The following is a 25,385-nucleotide window of genomic DNA, read 5'->3' on the forward strand; positions in this document are numbered from 1 at the left end:
TTAACCCATTCCCTTCCCTAATAAAACATACAGAAAGATCTTGCTATCATGAATGGGCAGTTTCCCATCATCTCTCTGGCCAGCCTGATAGACATGGGCATCCTGAGGCAATGTAGCAATTGTCTAATATATACTGACAACCACTTAGTCCTGAAGCAAACAAATACTTTATGTGAGAGATGCAGTTACACTGCGAAGTTGGAGTCAAGACTCTCACAGAGCCTTGACTCCAACTCCAACGAGTTGGTGACCTATAGCAGGCTTCAACATGAATCTCAAGACTCAATTCAGGTCATAGCCTGCTATAGATCCCCAACCATGTCCCAAGACTCAGACTCCACGTTCCTAAGCACGTTGGAGAATATTAGGGTCCAGCCTAACACTCTCATATTGGGCGACTTCAAATACCCCTCCATTAACTGGGAAAACTACTCATGTACCAATACACTTGCCCAACTTTTCCTGGAATTCATCAATTCCAATGCCCTGGACCAGCTTGTTCTTACCCCCACTAGAGGTAACAACATCCTTGACCTGGTCATTACCAACATGGCCAACAGTTGCTCTACACCAGTAGTAAACTCCTCCCTGGTTATATCCGACCACAAACAAATCACCTTGGAAGTCCACATCCCTCCCACACCCCATGCAAAGGTAACCACTCTGAAAACCTTCTCCAAAGCTAACTTTGGGCTCCAAAAAACAGAGGTAGCTAAATTCACGGCACCCATGCAAATGGAGAATAGTTGCATAACCGCCGAATCATACACCAATGCACTGTACGAACACATATACAAATCCATGGATCTCGCCATACCCAACAGAACCAAGACGCTCTCCTCCAAAAAAAGGAAGCCAATCTGGTGGTCCCCTGCCATAAACAAACTCTACAACAGAAGTAGGAAACTGATGTGAAATAAGGTGAAGTCCCAAGACTGGAAAAACTACCTTATCAGCCTCAACAAAAGGTTGAGATCCCTCATCAAATCCTATAAAGCTAGCTATGAAAACAGAATTGCAACAGATAGTAAAGACAACCACAAGGCCTTCTATAGTTATGTAAAGAATCTCCATGGCAATACCCAGATTGGCTCAGAGCTACTGCACAATGGTACCTCCTATACCGAGCCAACAGATATTGCCAATATACTGGCCAACAGATTTAGTGCCAACTTTACCCCTCTCTCCCCCACCAAAGGACCAATCACAATACCAGTAGATTGCCAGGCACCCAGTATTACTGCTGGACAGGTTAAAACAGCACAGTCCAAGGCCAAGAATACAGCTTCTATGGGACCTGACAATATCCCTGGCTGTGTTCTACATGAACTACGGAGTGAACTGGCACCTCACCTGTGTGCTCTATTCAATCACAGCCTCACCTCAGGCTTTGTCCCTACCAAATGGTGCATTGCTACAGTCATCCCTCTCCACAAAGGACGAGTGACTACAGACCCAGTCTGACATGCAAAGCTATGGAACACATCATCATGGACCTAATATCCAAGGATATAGGAAACCACCAAACTCTGGGCTGCCACACAGTTTGGTTTTGTTAAAGGTAGATCATGTCTGCTCAACCTGGTCAACTTCTTTAAATCAGTCACCAGAGCTGTGGATGAAGGCAAGGTGGATCATACAGTCTACCTTGATCTGGCCAAGGCCTTTGATACCATTCTCCATTCAAGAATCATAGAAAAACTCACTAAGCTAGGCATCAACCCCTATATCACTAGGTGGATTGCAAACTGGCTCACAGATAGAACCCATAGTGTGAAAGTAGCTGACTCCAAGTCAGACTGCCAACCAGTCACGAGTGGAGTCCAATAGGGCTTGGTCCTGCATCCTCTCTTGTTTGGTATCTACTTCTCTGAAGTCTAGGCCAACATGAAGGGACTCTGGCTGACAAAGTTCACAGACAATTGCAAGTTGGGAGCTATTATTAACTCCCCAAATGAAGTTGACATCCTACAGAAAGGCCTCACTGAGACCAACGACTGGTGTCAGAACCATGGCCTTAAGCTCAATGCCAAAAATGTGTCATCATCTCCTTTGGGAAAAACCCAGTTCCCATGAATTACCACATTGATGGTAGTCCACTGAACATAGAAGGCATCATAAGAGATCTGGGACACAGGCTGACAACAACTTCTCTTTTGACCACCACATTGCCACTGTGGTCAGAAAGTCCTTCTATGTGGCACATCTCATTACCAAGGGTTTTGCATCCAGGAAGAAGGAGGTCATTGTCTCCTTGTACTCTTCCCTCATTAGGCCAATCATTGAGTATAATGCCCCATTTGGCATGTACCTCACTAGACACCTGCAACAGCTGGAGAGGCCACAAAAGTACCTCACAAAGAGGATCCTAGGCCTTAAACACTTGTCCTATATAGACAGACTCAAAAAACTCCAACTATTCTCTGTCTCATATATTGCCTACTTAGAGGCAATCTCTGCTTGACTTACAAAGCCATGTCTGACCCAGCTCAGTTAGAAATGCTACATCTAAAGAAATCCCAATCCCTCCGCACCACATGCTCCAGAGTCCTCAACCTCATTACCACAATCAACAGAACAAGCTGGAGGGGCAGGTTCATAACCCAGAGACTGCCCATGCTATGGAATAGACTTCCCATACATGTCAAACAGAGCACCTCACTGGCCCTCTTCAAGAGAAATCTTGATAAGTGGATGGGAAATAGAAAATTCACACCAGGGAACACTCCAGTGGCTCTACTCAACAGAGGCACTGGGAACTAAGGTCAGGTGGCACAATGTCAGGGTAATCCTATGGGCTAGGTTTGTAAAGGCTCCAGGGACATTAGCCTAGTACACACCTATGAACCTATGAACATAAGGACAAATCAAATGCCAAACAGGTTGCCAGCACACACTTGCTTCCCACACTAAATAAGGGCACAATACATAAATCCACATATGTGGAGGTACTCACTAGTGAGTTAACAAAAGATCAGAGGCCTCTCAAATGGAAATCACTTACACACTTGACAATGCAAAAAAACAACCACAATACATAACACACACACACACACACACACACACACACACACACACACACACACACACACACACACACACACACACACACAGACACACACACACACACACGTGTGCGCACACACACACGCGCACACACACGCGCACACACACACACACACACACACACACACACACACACACACACACACACACACACACACGCACACACACACTCAGGCACCCACTCACTAGTGTCTTAACAAATAAGCCCATAACAACACAAAACCTAATGTATTGGTCATAGGTGATTCCACTGTGAAACACATGGATGTTCCCCTCACCAGGCTGGATAAGGAGGGGGTTATGGTTAGTTGCTTGTTAGGTGCCAGAATCCGGCAAGTCTCTCAAGAACTCAAGGCACTCAACCACAAGTACAGGTATGACTCCATCATAGTCGATGATGGGGTAAATGACTTGAGATGTACCTCACTGGACTATATGAAGCCAGACATGACTGAGCTCTGAGATTATGTATCACAGGCAGGTATAAGCCTAGCCTTAAGCAGCATTCTGCCTTATCCAAGGGTGATGCTGCAATACAAACAAAAACTGATTGGCTTTAACAACTGGCTTAGCTTCTGGTGTCAATCCAAGGAGGTCCAATATGTGTCAGCCTGGGAAGACATGGTCAACAGGCCACACTGCATTGCCAGAGACGGTCTGCACCTGACTCCTCTAGGATTTTGGATACTGGTAAAGGCATTAGCCACCATCAAAATTACCAACCTCCCAACATAACAAAATCCTCTGTAAATAAACCCAAGTTAATGCTAAGAGTCTAAACAAGAAACTGCACTCCCTGGAAGCACTCCTCACTTTGAAAGATGCTAACATCTGTGCAGTCATCGAGACATGGTTCAAAGCTGCGGAAACCACCCTGGCCATGCAGGGATACAATGCCTTCCATACATTCAGGCCACAAACTGAGCATGAAAGAACCAAAGGAGGAGGTGTTTCCATCTTTATTAAGGATAAGTACACCTCAAGACTGGTCAAATAGTATTACTCTCTTGAGCTACTCCATGTCTAATTAACTATAGGCAAAGCCCCCCTACCATGTCATAGCTAGCTATAGGTCCCCCACCATGAAACAGAAAAAGCATACCACATACCTGGACTTATTGGAGTCACTTGCTCTACAGCCCAACATCTTACTCATGGGTGATTTTAACTATCCTGCCATTGACTGGGAAACATACATGACTACAAACATGCTGGCTCAGAGGTTCTTGGACTTTGTCAATGGAAATGCTGTGGAACAATTAGTCAACACACCCACAAGAGGCTCAAATGTCCTTGACATAGTACTCACTAACATGGGAGAGCACTGCACCCCCTAGTGTGATTTCCTCCCTAGAAAAATCGGACCATAAATCAGTCTTGTTTGATGTAATAAGACCAGATACCCCATCAAGCTTAAACATTTTTCAAAGACAAATTCCCTCCTACTAAAGGATGGTATAAGAAGTTTCAAAGCCCCCTCCAACACAGATAACATGGACTCCTATACAAAGGTGTAATCCAATGCTCTGTATAACTACTTAAGCAGTTGTATAGTATCGGCTATACCTGACCAGATTAAAATCAGGTCTTGCCAAAAAAACAAACCACCTTGGTGAAGCCCTAGTATAAACAGGCTATACAACAAAAGAAAGAAACTAATGTCCATGAACAAGAGGAAATGGCTCAGCTGAGGAAGAGATCCCACTCTGTCTTTAACAAAGAAGTTAGAGATCTTGTTAAGTCCTCCAAAGCTAATTATAAAGCAAAAATAGCCTCCCTAGCTAAGGATAATCAAAAGGCATTCTTTAACTATGTCTGAAACCTAAAAGGGAATACCTAGCTATGCCCTGAACTGGTTGTGGATGGCACCACCCATACTCAGCCAGAGGTAATAGCCAACTTGCTAGCTGACAGATTTGGAGAAAACTTTATCCCCCTGTCCCTTCCAGTCATCCCCAGAAGTATACCTGCCACTATTTCTCAGCCTATTATCTCAAGAAAGCAGGTCACCTTAGCTCTCTCCAAGGCCAAAAGTACAACATCAACGGAACCAGAAAACATCCCAGGTTGCCTTTTAAATAGCTTAAACATGACCTAGCAGACCCATTTGGATAACTGTTTAACCACAGCCTGTGGACTGGCTATGTTCCAGCAGAATGAAGGATAGCAACAGTAATCCCTCTGCACAAAGGAGGACCATCAACAGACCCTGGGAATTATAGGTCCATAAACCTGACTAGCCTCATCTGCAAGGCTATGGAAAGAATCATTATGGACCTTATTAACAAGGACATAGGTAACTTCCAAACTCTGGACCCAACCCAATTCGTTTTCGTTAAAGGCAGATCATGCCTGTTAAACATGGTTGACTTCTTTGAGAAATTCACCAAGACCCTAGACAAAGACAGTGCATACTGCCTGCCTTGACTTAACCAAGGCATTTGACACAGTCTGCCACTCAGATATTATAGAGAAGCTCTCCCAATTGGGAATTAACCCCTATATTACCAGATGGGTAGCTAACTGGCTCACATACAAGACACAGTGTCAAAGTGGGTGACTTCACCTCCAGCAAAAGACCAGTCAGCAGTGGCATACCACAGAGTTTTATACTGTTCAGAATTTATTTCTCAGAAGTCAAAGCAAACATGAACAGCCTGTGGCTGACCAAGTTCACTGATAATTGCAAATTGGGAGCAATCATTGAGTCCCCTGTTGATGTTAATATACTGTAGACAGGGTTAACACAGACAAATGATTCGTCCCAAAGCCACAGATTAAAGATAAATGCAAAAAAAATGCATTATTATTCCTTTTGGGAAAGCTGATATCCCTGCTAATTACATTATAGACAGCACCCATCCTAAGTGGTACATGATCTGGGCACTCAGGTTGATAGTAATCTGAACTTTGACCACCATGTATCTACAGTAGTAAGGAAATCCTATGTGGCACATGTTATAAGTAAAGGCATCACATCTAGATCAGGAAAGTACACAATAAGCCTTCCATGAGCAATCACCAACTCAGAAAGGTTAGATCAACAAACGTCTGCCACAAGGGTGCAGAAAAACACCTTGTTAATGTAGAATAGCTAGTTTGCAGGCCAAGTGTGAAGTTATGTTTGAGAGCTTTTTAGAACTGCAGAAGGAAGGTATCAGTTCATCTATCTATTTCTATGTCTGCCAAAAAGTTTACAGTTTTGCACCATATGTTCAGTTTTGTGTCATCTTTTGGGGGGTCTATATTATAAACACAAAAGCTGTAAACAGCGAATATAAATACATTGACACATAAAGGTTGATGTACAAAAACAGCGAATTACATAATCGGCCAAAATGAAAACGCCGAACATATTTTGTCAACCAACAGCACCATGCAGGTAAGCTCAAACTAACTAAATAAAATTAAATTAACACACTTTTGCAGGGGGGTAAGTCCTCCCCTGCACTGCCCCCCACACACACACACACACACACCACACTTAAATATACCAACTCAAGACCGCATTACAGTGGGGGAAAAGGATATATTTCCTCATCCCCACGATCGCTCTGCTGCCCAAGCAAATACGTTCAGTGTTTTCATTTTCACCGATTACGTATTTGGCTCATTTTGTACATCGTCCTTTATGTGTCGATGTAGATGTATTCACTATTTTGAGCTTTCGTGTTTATAATATAGACCCCTTTTGGGGATATTGCATGATAAATCCAGGTGTCTTCTTGTGCTTAGACATTTGCAAATGACATTCATGGACTTTCACTAGCATCTGATTTCTTAGATTTCATCATGTGATAATTACTTTCTCATTCCTAAATAATACAACTTGTAAGCAAGCTTACGTATCTATGAAGCAATAATATGGTTTGCTCAGTGGATACAAATTAACTGGCTAATCTACCATTCTATCAAAACTTGCACTTCTGTGTCTTACTTCAATGTTTCAGGTGTCACTGGAATTTATGTTATTCCCCATTGGTCTTCTCAGTCTCCATCCAGCAAATCTTCTTTACATACAGATAAGCATGTCAGCTCCATGCATTAATCTTCCACGCCATACATCTGTACTGTCTGCAACATTGCTTATAATCTAGCTGGTGCTTTGCACACTGATTTTATAAGGATACTTAATAACAGTTTCTGATCTCTTTCTCAAGGGTAATATGCATGTGCCAGCAGTGATTTGTTTGTTTTGGGTAATTCCTCCTTTCTTTGTATTTGCACAGCAGTGAAGTTGATACATATAGGAAAGGGAAGATGTGAGAGCCTGCCCTCACATGGGGTGTGTGCATGGGGGCTGCCCTCCTGCAAAAAATAAACAAAAACAAAAAATGTAGTGTTATGCCAAACAGGATCACAAGACTCCTTTACTTTACCAGAACTAACTAACTAAGTTAAACACATCATTTAAAAAAAAACTTCAGACAGTAAAATCATATGACATCATCATCCAACAGAAACAGTAAAACCTTAGTTAAATAATGTTGAGATATTTAAAAGAGAAGCACCTAAATTTATCCAAAAATACTTATTAAAAATAACATACTGAAAATAGTGTTTGCTGTTAAAGTATATTTAAAATGCATATAGTAATTAAAAAAAAAACTAACTAAAAGTATAAAATAAAACTTGACCATCGAGGGAATTACAACTTTGAAGCTTTAAGCTGCAGAACACTACTTATGGAGATGTGTTCACTTAAACCTGGCACTGTCCCTGCATCTAATAGGAGCTGCCAATGTTGTTGTTGTATCTTTCGGCTTTTCCCGGTTAGAGGTCGCCACAGCGGAACTCCGCTCCACTAATGATTGGCAGTAGGTTTTTACGTACTGAGTTGCCAGCCCTGACGACGCACAACCTTCACCGAAGGTACACCCATTCACGCATGTCTCCACACAGAAGATGCTTTAGCTGAGAATCAAACAGGACAGCGTCTTACTATAAGGCAACAACGCTACCGCAGTCCTAATAGGAGCTGCCAATACAACTGTAAAATTAAGCTTTTTTTCACAACTACCTCCTGTTTCATTAAAGGGAATCTTTTCAAGAATAAAAAATACAATTTTAGAACATTTACTCAGAGCATTAGTTTCATCACACCTTATAATAACATATTCATGTTCATAAATCCTGGAACAAAAGGCTTGTTAGGTTTTCCCAACATGAAAAGACGAACTTGTTAAACAACCGGCTAAATATACTACCACCTTGTTTCACATTGGGGTATTTACTTACAGTAGGATTAATAGTGCCAGAATGTACCTGCACTGGGAACATGACTCACATTTAAGCATGCCTTTAATGACTGAACGCACCACATCAAAATCTTTTGAACTCTTTTCCATAAGTCTTTTCAAATTCTGATTCTTTTTGTACACAAAAATGGGGCCAGCTCCTAATTTATCAATGTATCTAGTTTATGAAAATACTGCTGACCAATTTTTTTTAAAAATGTTCCAAGCTTCCCTGGCTCTATGATTAAAAGTTAAAACCATGGCCTTGGAGAAGTTGGAAACTCCTTGTGTATTCTTTCTGCAGGAATTTATAAATATAAATACAGCACAATAAATAAATAAATAGCACTCTGGTGACATAGATGGTAAAGCACTGACTACAGCCCAGGTAACCTGGGTTCAATGAGTGACTTGGGCAACTGATGGAGTGGCAGGGAGGGAAGAGGGTTACCATCCCTGGGTGGTATGGCAGGCCTGTGGGCATTTCCTGTGATGATCCCTGATGGGGTCAGTGCAACAGAAAGCATGGTTTAAAAGGGGGAAAGGATGGAGATGTGGCTGAACTGCTGCAGATGTGTTGAGATATGCTGTACATCTCTATTGCATGTCCACCCCTTCAACATACCACACATCTTGTACAAGGGAGGGGGAGGAACAAAACAAGTAGGTCAAAATAAGACAAACAGCCTGATGTAGGACATCACCAACCTCCAAGGATGTCCTTAAGATCCTTGCTGGCCTTAGCATAAAATTCACTCACTGGAGCTGAGGGGGGTGGGGGTTATATTGGCAATCTGGAAGACCCAGTGAAGGACATGGGGCACTAGGGCAGCTGTCAGAATGAGGAAAGGGAAGACAAAAGAGTGCAAAACAAGACTATAATTAAAAAAGTTTTATATTTTGGTCTGTGATTATGTGATTGTTTAAAAGCAGGCAAGATAAAGGAGAAATTTGTCACTAGACTATTGGAGCATATAATGAACAAATAAAAAGAATACATTGAATCTAGACTTAAAATCTGCTAATCACAATCATGTATTCATTTTAATAGCTTGTATCTGTTGGGAGAAGGCATGTCAGATATCATGCATTTAGAAGCCAAGTGCTGGAGTAGAGGTATAAGTTGAATTCCATTAATGTGGGGAGGTGATAAATGAAAAGTTTTCTGTTGCTGCTTCACTGCATTTAAGAGGTATAAAGGGATTTTAATCTGTTTCAGGTGAATACAGTCATTACTATCAAGGTTTTTATTAGACATTTTTAAAAATATTTTGAATTGTTTCACAGTTTTCAGCATTTGATGAGCTTTTTGCATACAACTGCTTTAAAATTTATTGCAACAAATTTTACATTTTTTACAGTACTGCACTGACATTTTCCTTTTGTTTAGGTTTCTGTTTTGTTTTTTATTTGGTACAGGTTTATTCATGCACTGCTATTTGTGCAATGGATAGTTTTCTTTCTTTCAATAAATGGAAACATTTTTCCTCTCTTTGGTTTGGACTTCACATTAATATTGACAGCGCATTATTCAGTGTCCCAAAATATCATTGAGGAAGTTTGGCTGTTAAGAAGAAAAATCAAATGCTATCATCTGTTTCTTTAGGCAGCACCACTAATAAAATATATCTGGAAAACATGGAAAATATGGACAGCAGAAAAATATATACCCTCATTGTCTTTTATTCAGAAAGTGGAGTGTGGCTGATAACTGAGCAGTGCTGTGTTGCAAGGTTTTTGTTTTGTTTTGTTTGTTTTATTTTGTTTTCAGCAGAGATGAAGTCATCATTACATTTTTATATTCACTTCTATTTCAGAGTCATGCAGTGTTAAATACTATGCTTAAAGGAAGAGGTTAAATACTACGCTTACAGGAAAGAGGTGCAGTGCATGAAAGTATAGTGTCTAAAGTTACACTAACCGTAACAGTAGATGCTAGAATTCCTCACTGCTGCAGTAGCCTTTGGCTGTCTGGGCTATATCCTGCCTAGGATACAACAAGCTGCCTGTCTTCAAAAGCTCCCTGCTGCATCTACACTCTGACTGCTGATTGGCTAATCCCTTAGAGGGAAATCTGCAGTCACAGTGCAGACAACTTCAGGACTTTCTTGCCCAAACAAAAAGAGAAAGATAACTCATCCTGACCTCCCCAAAAGAAATAAACATATAACTTTTTATCCCATGATTATATACAGTAGAAGAATAATGGAGGGCCTGTGCGACTACTGCAACAGTGAGGAATTTGAACATCTGCTGTTATGGTCGATGCAATTTACACAACTGTACTATGTTCATCATTCTCACTCCTGTAGTAGCCTTTAGCTATTTGGGTAGATTACCAAAGCTTTTCCTTCCTGGGTGGAGGAAGAATAAGGGTCCAGGATCCCTGGAGCATGGTCCTAGCAAAGCCAGTCCTGGACCCAGAATACGAATCCATTATGTAATGTTGTGTGAAAGTATGTGCACAGCGACCATGCAGTTGCTGCTAGAATATCTCTGGAGTCCACTGCTTTCCAATATGCCATCAAAGAAAACAAGGCTTTGTTAAAATGTGCCTTAATTCTGCCTTGAAATGTTTGACCATATTAGGAATAACAAGAAAAGATATAGTAAGGAATAACCAACTAAAATTGTCTAGATTAATGCAGGTTATCCTTTTCCAGTCCCATATTCCAATTTCCACAGCTATATAGCTTTTCTGCATGACTTAGTATTGACAAAATAATTCCTGAGATGCAAAAGCACAACCAAAATATATAGATCAATTCTAATTGTCATTCAAATTTTGAAAGAAATTAGGAGGATAGATAGCTAGATTAAAGGTACACTCCAAAAGTAAAGGACATTCATGAGGGATTTTTTTCTACAGATAACCCTATAAAGTCTATATTAGAACGTCGACAGGCAAAACAGTAAACACCCTTACGTCGACACATCTTAAGTGAAACCACTAAATCTTGAATGGCCAAAACAGTGATTTTTTTTCCCCCAGGGGGAAAAAAATCGCTGGGCCAAAAAAAAAAAAAATAATAAAAAAACAATCTGAGAGACAAAATAAAGTGGGGGGCTTTGCCCCCCACACCCCCTACTTAAATATACCAACTCCGAGATTGCACTACAGTGGAAGAAATGGCAAATTCCTGACAATGGCCCAGCGATTTTATTCCCTGGGAAAAAATCTGCTGTTCTGGCCATTCAAGATTTAGTGGTTTTGCTTAAGATGTGTTGATGTAAGGGCGTTCGCTTTTTAGCCCTGTCAACATTCTAATATAGACCCACCCTATATACATGGAAAAGCAAAAGGGTTAACCCACCATGAATAGCTGTAACCCAGGTACTCTCTTGCAGTTGTCAGAGCAATGAACCAGTTAGTCCACCAAAAAAGATGAACCAAAAACAGCCAGAATAGCTGATTCAAATGTTGATAGAATTAACTTTCAGAGAAAAAAAAATAAGATCTCAATTAAGTGTCAACTGAATAGCAGGTGACCTTAACAGGTGACCTTACATATCAACAGAAAATCTTTTTGTAGAAGAGCTTAAGCAAAGTCTCAAATGAAGAGGACGATCTGCAGGCAGACATGTTGAAATGGCTGATAAATACCCCTTGCCAAAGCTGTAAACAAGCCATAGGATAATAGCAAATACAAATGCTTGAGAAACAGAGGTAAAAATCCCTGATAGGGCCTGGTTATATGTGAGGCAGCAACTAGAAAATCTACTTAACTGGTTAACATACAGTTTCCTTGTAGCAGGATCTCTTACCTCCTTTAGTACCTGTGCACATCTTCATGAAAACAGGTGCCTAAAAGGTATTAGAATTGAATCATCCAGGCAGTCTGCTGAAGTTGTTTGAGGCTGGGATGCATCAAACTTCCCTGTTAGTATATCCAGTCTGTGAGGAAGCTTATGGTAATTGCCCCTGCCAATTCCATAAAAAACGAGAATCAGTATTGCCTGGGCCAGAAGGAAGTCACCACAATAATTTTGAAGAGTCCTTCTGAATCTTCAGAATGACTCTGGATATCAGTGAAAATGCTGAACATGCATACAGGGACATTCCTGACCATGGAAATGAAAATACAAGTATTTTTCAGGCCTATCTGCAAGGAGTCCTAGTGCAGAATTTGTTTAGTTGTTTGTTTTGAAGGGAGGCAAACAGATCTATTTGTTGTGTTCCCCACAACTGGATTCATTCCTGGAAGACCTCCCTCATTTAATTTCTCTTTGTTAGGGTCTGTCCTGGTTCTGCTTAGCTTATCTGCCACTGCATTTTTCTCTAGTGGTCTGTAAAATGTTTGAACTCCCAAGCCATTATAACCAGCCTGTACAGTGGGTAAGACCTGGTGCCTCCATTTGTTTATGTACCGCATCGCTATGATATTATCTGTAATCACCTGTAATGGTGCTGGTGATCTTAGTCATGAAGAAATTCTATGGCGTGGATCACAGCTAACACCTCTTTGACATTTGGTCTGCCTGAACTATCCTACAGGACTCACACCTTTACCCCATAGAAACTGCTTCCAAATCAAAAAACTGCGGCATCTTAGTGCCTCCACCAATGCAGTTCTTTATTGATAAACCCCCAAACTGGAATACGAAAATCCCAGAAGATAAGAATGTTAGATCCATTTTTTTTTTAAATATTGAATTTTTCCCATGTATAACCTGGCAAATCTTAGTAATATCATGAATTAATTTCCCTCTTTTATCAGTTTGTTTATGAAGGAGCAGCAGCATGGCCAAACAAAAGCTCCTTGTTTAAAGAAGAGTTTAAAAACTCAAACTTTACCTCATCCAAAAACTTTTGAATGTGTACCCAGGCATATATTCTCAAAACAGTAGCAGTAATGGTGGCCTTAGACACAGTATCTGCACAATCATACACACTCTTCAAAGCATGTTTAGACACCTGAGGCAGGTTACAAACCGTATGATTCAGACAGGACTTACCTTCTAAAGGAAGTATGGCAGAACAGTCCCACAAGCAGTCAGCACCAGACAGAATAAACTGCAAGTGCTCTGGCCTTTTCGAGGACCGAAGGCTGTATGTTTGGGTTATTGCAGCCAGCATTTAACACGTCATCCAAGGCTGGAATAACAGGAGGAAAAAGGTGTAGCATGAGGCCAATCCACTTGCATCATACCATAAAATCTTCACATGTTCCCACAAAAATGCATCATTCTTCCTAGAAATAGTTATAGAAAAGGAAAACTCCTTTAATGCAGTTGGAGAGGATACACTTTCCTCTGAATCAGCGTCTTGGGCTTGAGAGTCAGGCAAAGAAAGAACATCATCTATGTTTATGACAGAATTGTCTAACATATTTTCCTCAAGAGTATTAAGACAGCCTGAAATAAACTCTGGCTAAACTAACAAAATCATCCTTATGAACAGATAAAATGTGTTTGAATGAACAATATCAAACCTTTAGTTTCTCTTTTTCTGTGGACTTCCTAGAAGGAATCAATTGAGAGATGACACTTCATCCAAGGCAGGAGTTCTCTTTCCCTAACCCCTCCAAGAAGAATCCCCCAGAGAAACTCCTGGAAACAAAGAAGATGGCTCTTCCCTGCCTGAGTTGGACAATGGAACATCGGCAGAGGACATGGCTAATCCATGGTCCATGGTGGTGGAAAGGACTACACCAGAGGAACCTGGACAAACTAGCACATGTTCTGAGAAACAACAAATGGCCACTGCAAAGTCACCCACCAGCAGCTAGGCACTCTGAGCCCATGGTGTAGGTAAGGCCTACTATTGTGTTTTTTTTTTTTTTTCTTTTTAAGTACAACAGGAGCTATGTAAGAATTATGCTGTAGCTGAGGAAGAAGCCGGATTACTGGTAAGAACTGCTGGGAAGGGTTGGTCGGAAAGTAAATTGTCAGACAAATATTCACAAGCAGCACACAGATTTAAACTTTCCAATACAGTCCCTTAAAATTCAAAAGTAAAAGCACAAGCAGTACACAAAAATCCTGTCAGAACTCTTAAGTCCCCTTCAACAAAAATGATGATAAGTTGTCATGACGTACATAACATAAACTATATTTTTAGCCCTGAAATCTACTTCCTGATGTTTAAATTTAAAACCTTCAAGCAAAATGTCTCAAGCACTCAAACAGAATTTTAAATCCTTACACTTCATTTAAAATGTCTCAAAAACATTACATTTTTTTTTTCAGGAAAAACAGTCCCTTTCTAAAAATAGCTTTTTAAAAAATAAGTTTGAAATTAATACAGTTGCCAGTATTCTTCTCAAAAAATAAAAAAGGCAATATTTTCTATGTGGAAGGGATGCCCCAGGTTGACTTTATCTTCCAGAAATGAATCCTGTTGTCAATTGCTGCTCCTGTGAAGCCTCAGAACATTCCCTTGAGGAGGCATTAAAGTAATAAAGCTGTCTACACTCTGACTGTTAATTTTCCTCCAAAGGGACTTGCCAATCAGCAGTCAGAGTGTAGGTGTTTTGTTGTATCCTGGGTAGGGTACAACCCAAATAGCCAAAGGCTACTGCAGGAGTGGGAATGAACATCTAGCCCTGGAAAGGATACCATTTGATTACAGGGTACAAACACTCACACACAGTTTGCAATGTCAATCTAGCCTTCAACCATCATGTGTCTACAGTAGTAAGGAATTCAATCTATGTTGTGCAACTTATAAACACAATTATGGCATCTAGGTTTAAGGAAGACATTGTTCCTCTGTACTTGGCATTCATACAACCTGTCATTGAGTACAGTGTTCCCTTTGGTATGTGTCTAATCAGGCACATCCAACAAATGGAATTTCCACAGTTTCCTCACTTAAAGAATACAGGGCATAAGCAACAAGTCCTATGCAGACCACCTCAAGGCCCTATCCCTGTATTCTGTCTCCTACAGGCTATTGAGGGGAGATCTATGCCCGGCATACAAGGCATTGTCAGCCTCCACCCTGATGGACATAGTGCATATCTTCAGAACAAACAGCACTAGAATTACCCATTCTAAAGACTTAAACCTTGACTGTAATATAAATAGGACCTGCTGGACAGACAAGTATGTATCCCAGAGACTACCTATTCTCTGGAACTGGCTCCCCATCCATATGAAGCAGAGTTCCTCCCTAACCCAATTCAAGTGTAACTTGGATAATTGGATGGGGAACAGGAAAGTCATCTATGGTTTGGTGCATATGTCTGTAATGGACACAGGCAGTCTATAAATGGTTCATCTGCCAGCCCCTGCTTCTTAAGAGCTTCTTCTTCCAAACCGCTGCTTACACTTATCAAGGGTACCAGAATTTGTCAGAGATTTGCGATGCATGGCTTGGCTTAAAGAAGCTGTTGTGTTTGTTAGCCTAGTACACACCTATGAACCTGCTAGTATATATTTGGAATGTGGGATGAAATTAGAGGCCTAAATGTAGAACTGGCAGACACCTCACAAAGTCATTTCAGAGGAGAATCATAGGTACATAGATTAGTACTAGGCTAACTGCCATTATTGGCCATTTTAAGCCTAGTCAATTATCCTGTGTGAGAATCAAACCCTGCACCTTGTATATGTAAGGTAAACACCTTAATCACTATGCCAACCTCCCACCCTAAATAACCAGTCTGTATATTCGGACCCTTCACCTACTGCACATTTGGCTGTCAGTCTAACCATTCAGCTAAATAGCCGGGGTTCTAGCAGTGTGATATAGCAAATACTAACCATCATGCCCTGGTGATTTCCTTGCCATTGTACAGTGTGGAGGTTAATATTAATTATAATGGAAGTCTATGATGGATAGGACAGCAGGCAATTTTCCTTTTCTGTAGGTATTAGTACTGTACACTGGTCATAAGTTACTCCAATGGATGGCACGAACATATGATATTCTTATCCTGGAGGTGAAAACAGTGCATATTTGTTGTACAATACTGCTACAATTGAGTCCTGGATGACAAAAATGGGAGGTAGCACTTTTTGTGACATTCTTAGCTCATGACTGGGCCAACAGTTTCTTAATACTTCAATTTGCACAAGCCACCACTGAGTGAAACCACCAATGGTTATGGCATCATCAGAGACCCTGGAACTGCTTCTAGAATTAATTTTTGAGAGGGATGAAAGTTACCTGTCCTATCGGGTAGTACACACCTGCAATGCTGACCTAGCTGAAGCAATGCCTTTTGATTACCATGGCAAGCTTGCACCTGGAAAACATTAACAAACATACATTAGCAACCAGAAAGAGGCCCTTTAAGATCTATTAACAGTGGTCTTAAAAAGGAGCTCCATAGTTCTTAAATGGTCACAGAATTAATTTGAATATTTTGTGTAATAATGTTTTCAGCTTCTGGACTTTTGCTATGCTTGCTTCATATTTATCACAGTACAATAATATAGTCATTGTTTAATCTGATAATTTAATCCAAAGTAAACACAGTAGTCAGTAAAAACAAAAATAAAGGCTCTGAACTATAAACATGTTGTTTTAGAGGTATGGGTTACAGCTTGTAGATGCAAAAGAACTCACTGAACTAGACACAGGTGATACTCAGCCCTTGACAGCAAATCAAAATGGTCTCTCTGCCCACACAGAATGAATTACCTAACTTCACCTCTGTATATTGCATCCTGTTTTTTTTCTTGTTTTTCTTGTCATCGCAGGTCAATAACATCTTGCCACATTCCTAACCCATACCATATTCTGAGTGAGACCTGTTTGCTTTGCATATAGTTACAAAGATTTTATCATAGTTTCCACAGTAACATAATCAGATGTCTAAATGCTGGTGTTACTTTATTTTTTGTTCACAGCTTTTTCTTAATTTAACAGAGGCAAGGGACTAAAATCGTAAAATAGAAAGTATACTAATGTATATATCACAACCTTATCACACTTAAGTTGAAAACATTGAACTAGTTCTGAAAAATAGCAGAATTAGTACAGGTAGAGAGTGGCATTACCCTACAACATTTTTAAGGCATCAACATTTTTGGCACAGTAAATGGAGGACTTTAGTCTCCTTGCTAAGAATAAATGGAAGTTCTATTGCCATGCTGTGTAGGATACGCGCACAGAAATGTAAAAGAAGACTACAGCTGGTTTTTCAGAAATTTACATTACTTCTGCACAAGTTAAATCAGATGTTGACTCTTATTACAGTTATAAACCAGCATGATTGTGTTAACATCCCCAAATAAACAACATGTTCCTTCTCTGACAATGATACAAATTGGTGTTTTAAGTGCCTGTATCATTATTTAACAGTACTGCTTTCCCTCCTGGCACAAAAAAGTGAGTGCCTGTCTGCACTGCTAATGACCTAGCAATGACAAGTGAACAGAAGGCCAACTGGAAGAAAAAAGATGTAGCATCCAAGGATTGTATCATTGCCTTCAGATGAAGGCTGAAGGGTGAAGTACAGCTCTACTGTCACCAGGACAGATGTGCAGCAAACTGACCCTTTGAAACAGTTACTAGAACTCATAGCAGGTCATTCCAATGAGATGAGAGCACACACAGGAATATGCAATTCCCCTTACCCCTCCAAGTACCCTATGTCACTTCCCTTTAAGTTAATGGCAGCTCTGGTAGACGTAAAAGATCCAGCAGCACCAATCAAAAAAAGTAGGGGAAGTTCCCCAATGACCTGGCCAAATTTCCCCTAGTAGTATAAATCCTCCCTTGCATCTCTTTAAGAAAGAGGCTACTAGCCTAGTGGGACTAACCCGGTCAACAAAGGATAAATAAATAAATAAGCAAATAAACATTGCATATCTGCAAAGCAAACAGACTAAAATACTGCACTATATTGGGATAAATGAAAGATCCATGAGAGGGAGTTTATCACTATTATCTGTCCTGATTAACAGACCAGCAATAAGACTTTGAAATTAAGGGGAAAGGGCAGTAGAAGAAGCATGTAACCTCATCTGTAGACAAAATTAACAATATAAGTTGTATATCCTGCCTAACTGAATTTATAGGTTCGTCATTTTTGCTTCAAAGAGGAATATCATTATGGCTGTCACTGGAGGTTCTTTGAGTTGTCATTAAAACAAGGTTAATCTCCTCCTCTGTATCCTTCCCCTTAAACATCCATCCTTAGATCATTGACATCTGGTTATATTCTGAAATACTAGGTGCACTACAGTGGACCCTATATGCCAACAGAGAATACTTCTCCTAACTGACAACACAGTGCACACGAAAAGACGCTAAAAGGAAGGAGTACAGTACCGCAAGGCTGAACTAAACCTGAAATCACTACCTTCATTTCACCAGAAAATTCCACACTGTTGAGGAATGATGATGCAATTCCAAAACATTATATGGCAATGAATCACATTGTTTATTCAAGGAAGAATCTGATGTGAATAGATGGCCTTAAAAATGTTTCTGGTCAGGAAAGAAACTATCCAAGCAAGAGCTTATAGTACAGACAGAGGGTGGGCACAGGCAGACTGTGGAATATATTTTCATTGAAAATTGAATGATGGACACTGTGACACCCATGCCCTGGCCCAGCAATCAAGGAGCCTCAGTCCCCACCACTAATACCAGTGAGGGGCATCTCATATAGGAGGAAAGAATAACAAATACACACAGTAAAGTGCAATTTCCCTTAAGAGCACACAGAGATCACAGTCAGTCCAGGGCTGGTCGCTCCCTTGCTCTCCAGGTCCCCAGTAAGACTCCCCACTGGCACAACTATAGGGTCCAGATCACAGCGTAGCTGGGCAAGCTAAAACCTCCAGCATCCTCTCTGTCCAACCAGCGCTTCATGTCCCTGCTTAGGTAGCTGACACAAACACACACACACACACACACACACACACACACACACACACACACACACACACACACACACACACACACACACACACACACAGTTTGAGAAGAGTTTATATAACCACACAGACACTTCTGGGGAAGGCTGGCACAGGTTCGCCAGCTGTGCCCCTTTTTCCTCGACTATACGGTAGTACCAGCTGCCACCACCCACTAATATTTATCAGCTACTCAAAGGCCCTTAAAAGGGTGTCCAATTATTATTCTGCAATATTATCATCCAATTGGTAGTATAGCCCAGGGATAAAGTTATTGAACTGGCTTTGTACAATTTTACCAAAGGCATGCAAGCAGTTTAAAGAGCTTAAATTATCTCTACAAACACAGCCACAGTTGGAAGGGTTTAAAAATATTTAATAACAAATAGTCAAAACACAAGACAATACTTTTTTTTACTACACAGTGCTAGTCAAGAGTTCAGAGATCACAGAGAAACACTTAAAATCATTCAGTAGTACAGTTCTGACATCACAGAAAAACACTTAGTCGAATCTTTCTTGTTTCTAGCTATTCCTAAGAGAAAACACAAGTCTAAAATAAACTTACATGTAGAGCAAGACAGTGCTGAAGAGTTGGATAGTCAAGACAAAAATGTTTAATCCTCTCTGGTTCTCTCTGTTTAAATTAGAATTGCAGTTCTGATTCACATTACATCATTCTTCACACTTTCCTGGGGTTCCCAGGCTACACATTACATCATTCTTTAAACTGCATTTACATTCTTAATATCTCCTTGTGTTATATTGCAGCTGGTCAGGCAGGCAATAAAAATACATTTGCATGTTTAAATCTAGCAATTTAACTCTTGGTTAAAACAATAGAAAGAATATCTTCATCTAGACAGGCTGGAGCTGACTTTAGATCAAAGGGTCACAACATGCTTTTACTTGGTCAGTAGAGAGCACTGTTGTGACATTTTTTGCAGTTCCATATCTAACAGCAGTTTTTTTTTCCATTTAAGACAACAAGCCTGTGCCTTACATTAATATTTACAAATGACAGAATTATCTATAAAATTCTATCTGGCTAGGCTAGCAGCCTTCACAGACACAATGAGTGGGGTGGAGAACAGAGTAGTAACTAGTGTGGGACAAAGGGTGTGGTTGCCCGGGGCACAAACTTTTAGGAGGAATAATCGACATTTGCCTCTGGGGTTCTAATGCAATATTGACATTCATATAAAAAGCTATGGTTGATATAGCAACTTCTTAAATTAATTTATTTAGTAGATTAACATGTTAAGAACTGTATTATGCTGTTGCAGTTAGTAACACACTAAGGTAGTAAAGGCTTTACTTTAAGAAGCTGTAATATTACATGTAGCTTCTTAAATAAATACTGGTTTGATGGTACTGCAACTGTGCTCCATAGGCAGCTTCTGTTCTCATGTTATGTAGAGTAACAAAGACTTTTTGGTCTTAAACTTCTGGTAGACTTTTTTTGGTCCCCTTGATTGGGCACCAGTCTGGAATACTGACCAGGGCACCAAATGACCTGGTTATGGCTGTGTAAGTCCTCCCTATGCCTATAACATTGGAAGTTATAGAAAAATGTTAGAACTCACTCTTTAGTTCTTTAAATATTGTATCTTGATCTGCCTGGATTTTAGGTAAGTGCCAACAGAGACAACATTTAAATATAGCAAAAATTAGAATAGAAAATAGTTAGACTGCAGAAATATTTTTTTCCGGCAATATCTATTACAAAAATGTATTTCTTCACTGTCTGAAAGTGCCTGGAATCTATGTATTTATTAACAAGAACATTCAAATAATCTTAAAATAATTCCCTGTTCTACTAACTATTTTAACTGGACAAGGACAAGCTGAAACTGGTGTATAAACACTATTATGGCGCTCACCTTCTGAAGGGCAATTAATTTGCTCAAACTAATACAGTAAAGGAAAATGCAGTTGCAATTTAAGATTCAATTATGGTATTAGCAGATAGTGACAGTACAATATCCCTGAATCAGAGAAGAAATGACAGAACTGTGGCTTTCTGTACCAAAAGATTATTCTGGATGTTTAACAGTGCATGTTTAAAGACAACTTAACCGACAGAAGTGGGTGTTTGGAAAAGGTACAGTTAGCTCAAATGTTGCATTTGTGTATGAAATCATGTTGATATTGCTGGGTACTTTAAAGTAGTTACAAAAGCACTTGTCCTGTCCAAAGGCAATAAGCTGTCATGCCTTGCAGTACTCTATATTTGTTTGTTTGACTGGTTCTTGGCCACTGGGTGTCTGTGTCTTGTCTGCAAGAGCTTTCATATTACATCCTGTCTCAGTACTTACCAGAGTGATAGTGTAATATCAGAAGCACATTAAAATAAAATGACATCTGAGTGTTTCCACTTAGTGTGAAATGAACATACAGACTCATTCATTTTTGAGGAAATTTGAACTAATTGTCCGGATTTGTAAAGGCCAACATAATGGGACTGAAAGTAAACAAAAGAAAATGGGATTAAATAAAGTAACATAAGAAAAAAAATAGGAAATTAATACTTCAGATTACATTGTATGAAAAGTAGCCATCAGGTGGTCAATGCTCTTGTTGCAACGTTTGCATCCCTTAATGTAAACTCTTTTACAGTGATACAGGCGCAGCCTTTTATGCCAGCTATATAATATCTCAATGCTATTTAACAGTTCTGTGCTGCATTTAGTGATTTGGTTAAATTTATAACACTTTTTTTTCAGCCTACACTTGTTAAAGAAATGCCATCTGTTTGTTACTGTACTGCTCTTCGATCATTTTAACAGTAGTCTGATATTTCCTAACCTTTTCTTATGCTGCAAAAGCTGTTCTGAGTTTGCCAAAGTTCTCCTGAGTTTGCCAAAATATTTCTAAGTTTTGCAAAGTTTTTTTTGCAATTGTAGAAGTTCTCCTGTGTTTGCATACATTTCCTGTATTTGGGAATTTTTCCCAGTGTTTATGAACTTATTTTCAAGGATTTCTGTTACTGCAGGAATTCTGTCTTTTGTTGTAAAGCATCTGTCACTGCACTTGAACTCAAAACCATTTTATTTTACATTCAGATGGATTTTTTTCTGCACTCTGGTGAGAGCAGGGGGCTGATTCATCCCATCGAGTTGGGAATTGCTGGTAAAAGGCTTATTGTGTGTTTATGTAATTGAACTGAGGGTTTAGCTGTGTAAAAGTCATCCTGCTGGTATAAAAGCCTCATTGTGCAAACATGATTACCCATGCCTTGCATATTAACCAAACCTCTCCAGTTTAAAATCCTCTATAGGAAACACTCTCCATAGTCTCCCACTGTTCATAGCTGGTAGAAGAGCTACCAGTTTGTGCAGAGGCAGCACCACTGCAGGTCATCTAATAATATACTACCAAACATGGTCACTTAGACCTTTAAGTGACTCTCACGTACTCCTTCGCATCTACTGAGGATTTGGTATAATGTATATGTGCTTCCCTGTCATCTCTATTTCTGGCCAGGTGTATATGGGCATATTGAGGCACTGTAGTAACTGCCTTATGTTCACTGACAACCATTTAATTTTAGAACATATAAACAAAGTGTGTGAGAGATGTAGATACACAATGTTGCTGGAGGCAAAGCTCTCACATGCACACATGAAAAATGCAACCCAGGCTGTCAGTGTTACACCCAAAACATTCACTACCAACACTAAGGAACAAACACATAGACCCATGTATGCAGAGGTACTCACTTGTAATCTACCCAAACCTCCAAGACCTCCTAAAAGCATTTCTCAGTGGCTTTGAGCATACTCAAAAAAGACCTCACACAATACATAACTGAAAATCACAGTAGCACTGTTTTTAAGCCCATAAAGCAGCACAGCACACAGCCAAACATTGTAATTATTGGGGATTCCATTGTAAGACATACTGATGTCCTCTTTACCAAATAAAACAAGGAGAAGATCACAGTGATCTGTCTCTCTGGAGCCAGGATCCACCAGATCATGCATGCACATGGGTCTTTAAACCACAAGTACCGTTATGACATTGTCATTGTCCATGTGGGCATAAATGACCTAAGACATACCTCACTGGGCTAAATGGGGAGAGAATTGATGGAGCTCTCTGAAAATGTGTCCCAGGCGGGTATGAATTTAGCCTTCAATAGCATCCTACCTTCACCAATGATGATGCCACAATACCATCAAAAAATTATTGACTTCAACAATTGGCTTAATTCTTAGTGTCACAACAAGGGGATTCAATATCTGACAGCCTGGACAGACGTGACTGACAAATCAAGATGCTTTGCCAGGGATACTTTGCAGATATCATCACTTGACTTTCAGATACTGGCTACAACTAGTGCATTTTTTAAACCATACCAATTTATTAAACCCTCCAATATAATAAAATCACTCACAACTACCTAAAGGTACTGCTGCTCAATGCTAGGAGTTTAAAACAAAAAAACAACTGCACTCCCTGGAGGCACTCCTCACCCTGGACAATGCAGACATATGTGTAGTCATGGAAACATTGTTTGGAACCATGGAAAGCTCCCTGAATATCAAATGCTACAATGCCTTTCATACATTTCAAACACCCTCAGCTCAGTATAAAACAAAGGAAGGAGGTGTCTCAGCATTGATAAAGGACATCTACACTGCTAAACTGGTCCAAAAAATGACTCTCTTGAGCTGCTCAGTGACCAACTAACCATAGATACAATCCCACTTTCATATCCTTGCTAGCTACAGATCCCCTAACATGAGTCTGGAAAACCACACCTCCTACCTAAACCTACTGAAATCTCTTAACATTCAGCCTGACACTATATTTATGGGTGAATTCAACTATCCCTCCATAAACTGGGAGACTTATATGATCCATAATTCACTTGCTCAGAGGTTTTTGGACTTCATCAATGCAAACATCCTGGAGGAACTAGTTAGCTCCCCAACTGAAGGTACAAATATCCTAGACCTATTACTCATGAATATGGGGAATGTTGCCCCCTCCCATTCATTAACTTCTCCCTGGTAAGATCTGACCACAAAATAATCTCCTTTAGTATTAAAACTAACCTAAAACCTCCATCAAACTCCAAACTTAAGAACTTTGCTAAGGCCAGTTACATCAAACTAAGTGGCAGATGATTAAACTTCCAATCCCATCCAAATCCAGATGACACTGAGGCTTACTCTGAGCTGTACACAAAAGCACTATACAACCACATTCAAAGCTGCATAGAGGAGGCAGTACCTGTTCGAGTCAAACCTATGATTACTGGCAAAAATAAACCACCCTGGTGGACACCTAGCATAAATAGGCTAGTCAAAAAAATGAAAAAAAATCCTCTCCAAAGTCAAAAAGGAACAGACAAAATAATGGAAAAAGACACTCACGTGTCTAAACAAACAAATTAGAGAGTTAGTCAAATCTGCCAAAGCAAACTATGAGGCAAAGTCCGTAACCTCAGGGGAAATGCTCAGCAATGTGTCGAGTTAAACATTAAACGGCAACACTTACACCCAAAGCAAAAAATATATATAGTAGCAGGATAAAGGTTGGTAAGACAAAAACAGGAATAAAATAAATGAAGAAATACCAAACCAACAGGCTAAAATCCAGGAACTTTAATAGATGTATCCAAAAGAGTGGTAAGCGCTTTCACGGTGACCACACCACTTCATCAGACAACATTAACTAAGAAATACAAGTCTTTTATACAAAGTGTGACCAATAAAGGGCCCTTAATTATGATGTCATCAAAAAGTAAATTTTTTTTTTAAAGAATACATACTGCAGAAAACACATTCATATATCATGAATAAAACAGCTATAAAATGTGCGCAAACATATTGCACTTATAAAAATATATATGAAAATAATACATATTATTTATGTCTAAGTCTACGTCGTTTCAGCCCCATTTAGACCAGGTGTTTTTTCTGCATTCAACAATAAAATCCACTTCTGTTCTATAGTTTCAGTGTGGTTTTTAAAATCACCTCCTCTTAAATTAGTGTCTAAAACGTGCAATACAAAGAACCTAAATGAGTGTGTAGTACCATGGCTCATAATATGTGCTGCTAAGGCATTATTTATTTATTTATTTATTTCAGTTTGATAACCAGGGAGGTCCACTGGGCTCAGGAGCCCGTTTTCAGTGGAGGCCCAGGGAGAAAAGCTCCACATTACATAGTAAAGTTAAAAAAAAAAACAGGTAAAATTAAAATTAAGATTCAAAGATATGGGTACATTAAGATAGAACAGAAAACATTAGGT

This window comes from Protopterus annectens, chromosome 1.part1, assembly GCF_019279795.1.
Source record: "Protopterus annectens isolate FY-2018-M chromosome 1.part1, PAN1.0, whole genome shotgun sequence".
In the NCBI taxonomy this organism is placed as follows: domain Eukaryota; kingdom Metazoa; phylum Chordata; order Ceratodontiformes; family Protopteridae; genus Protopterus; species Protopterus annectens.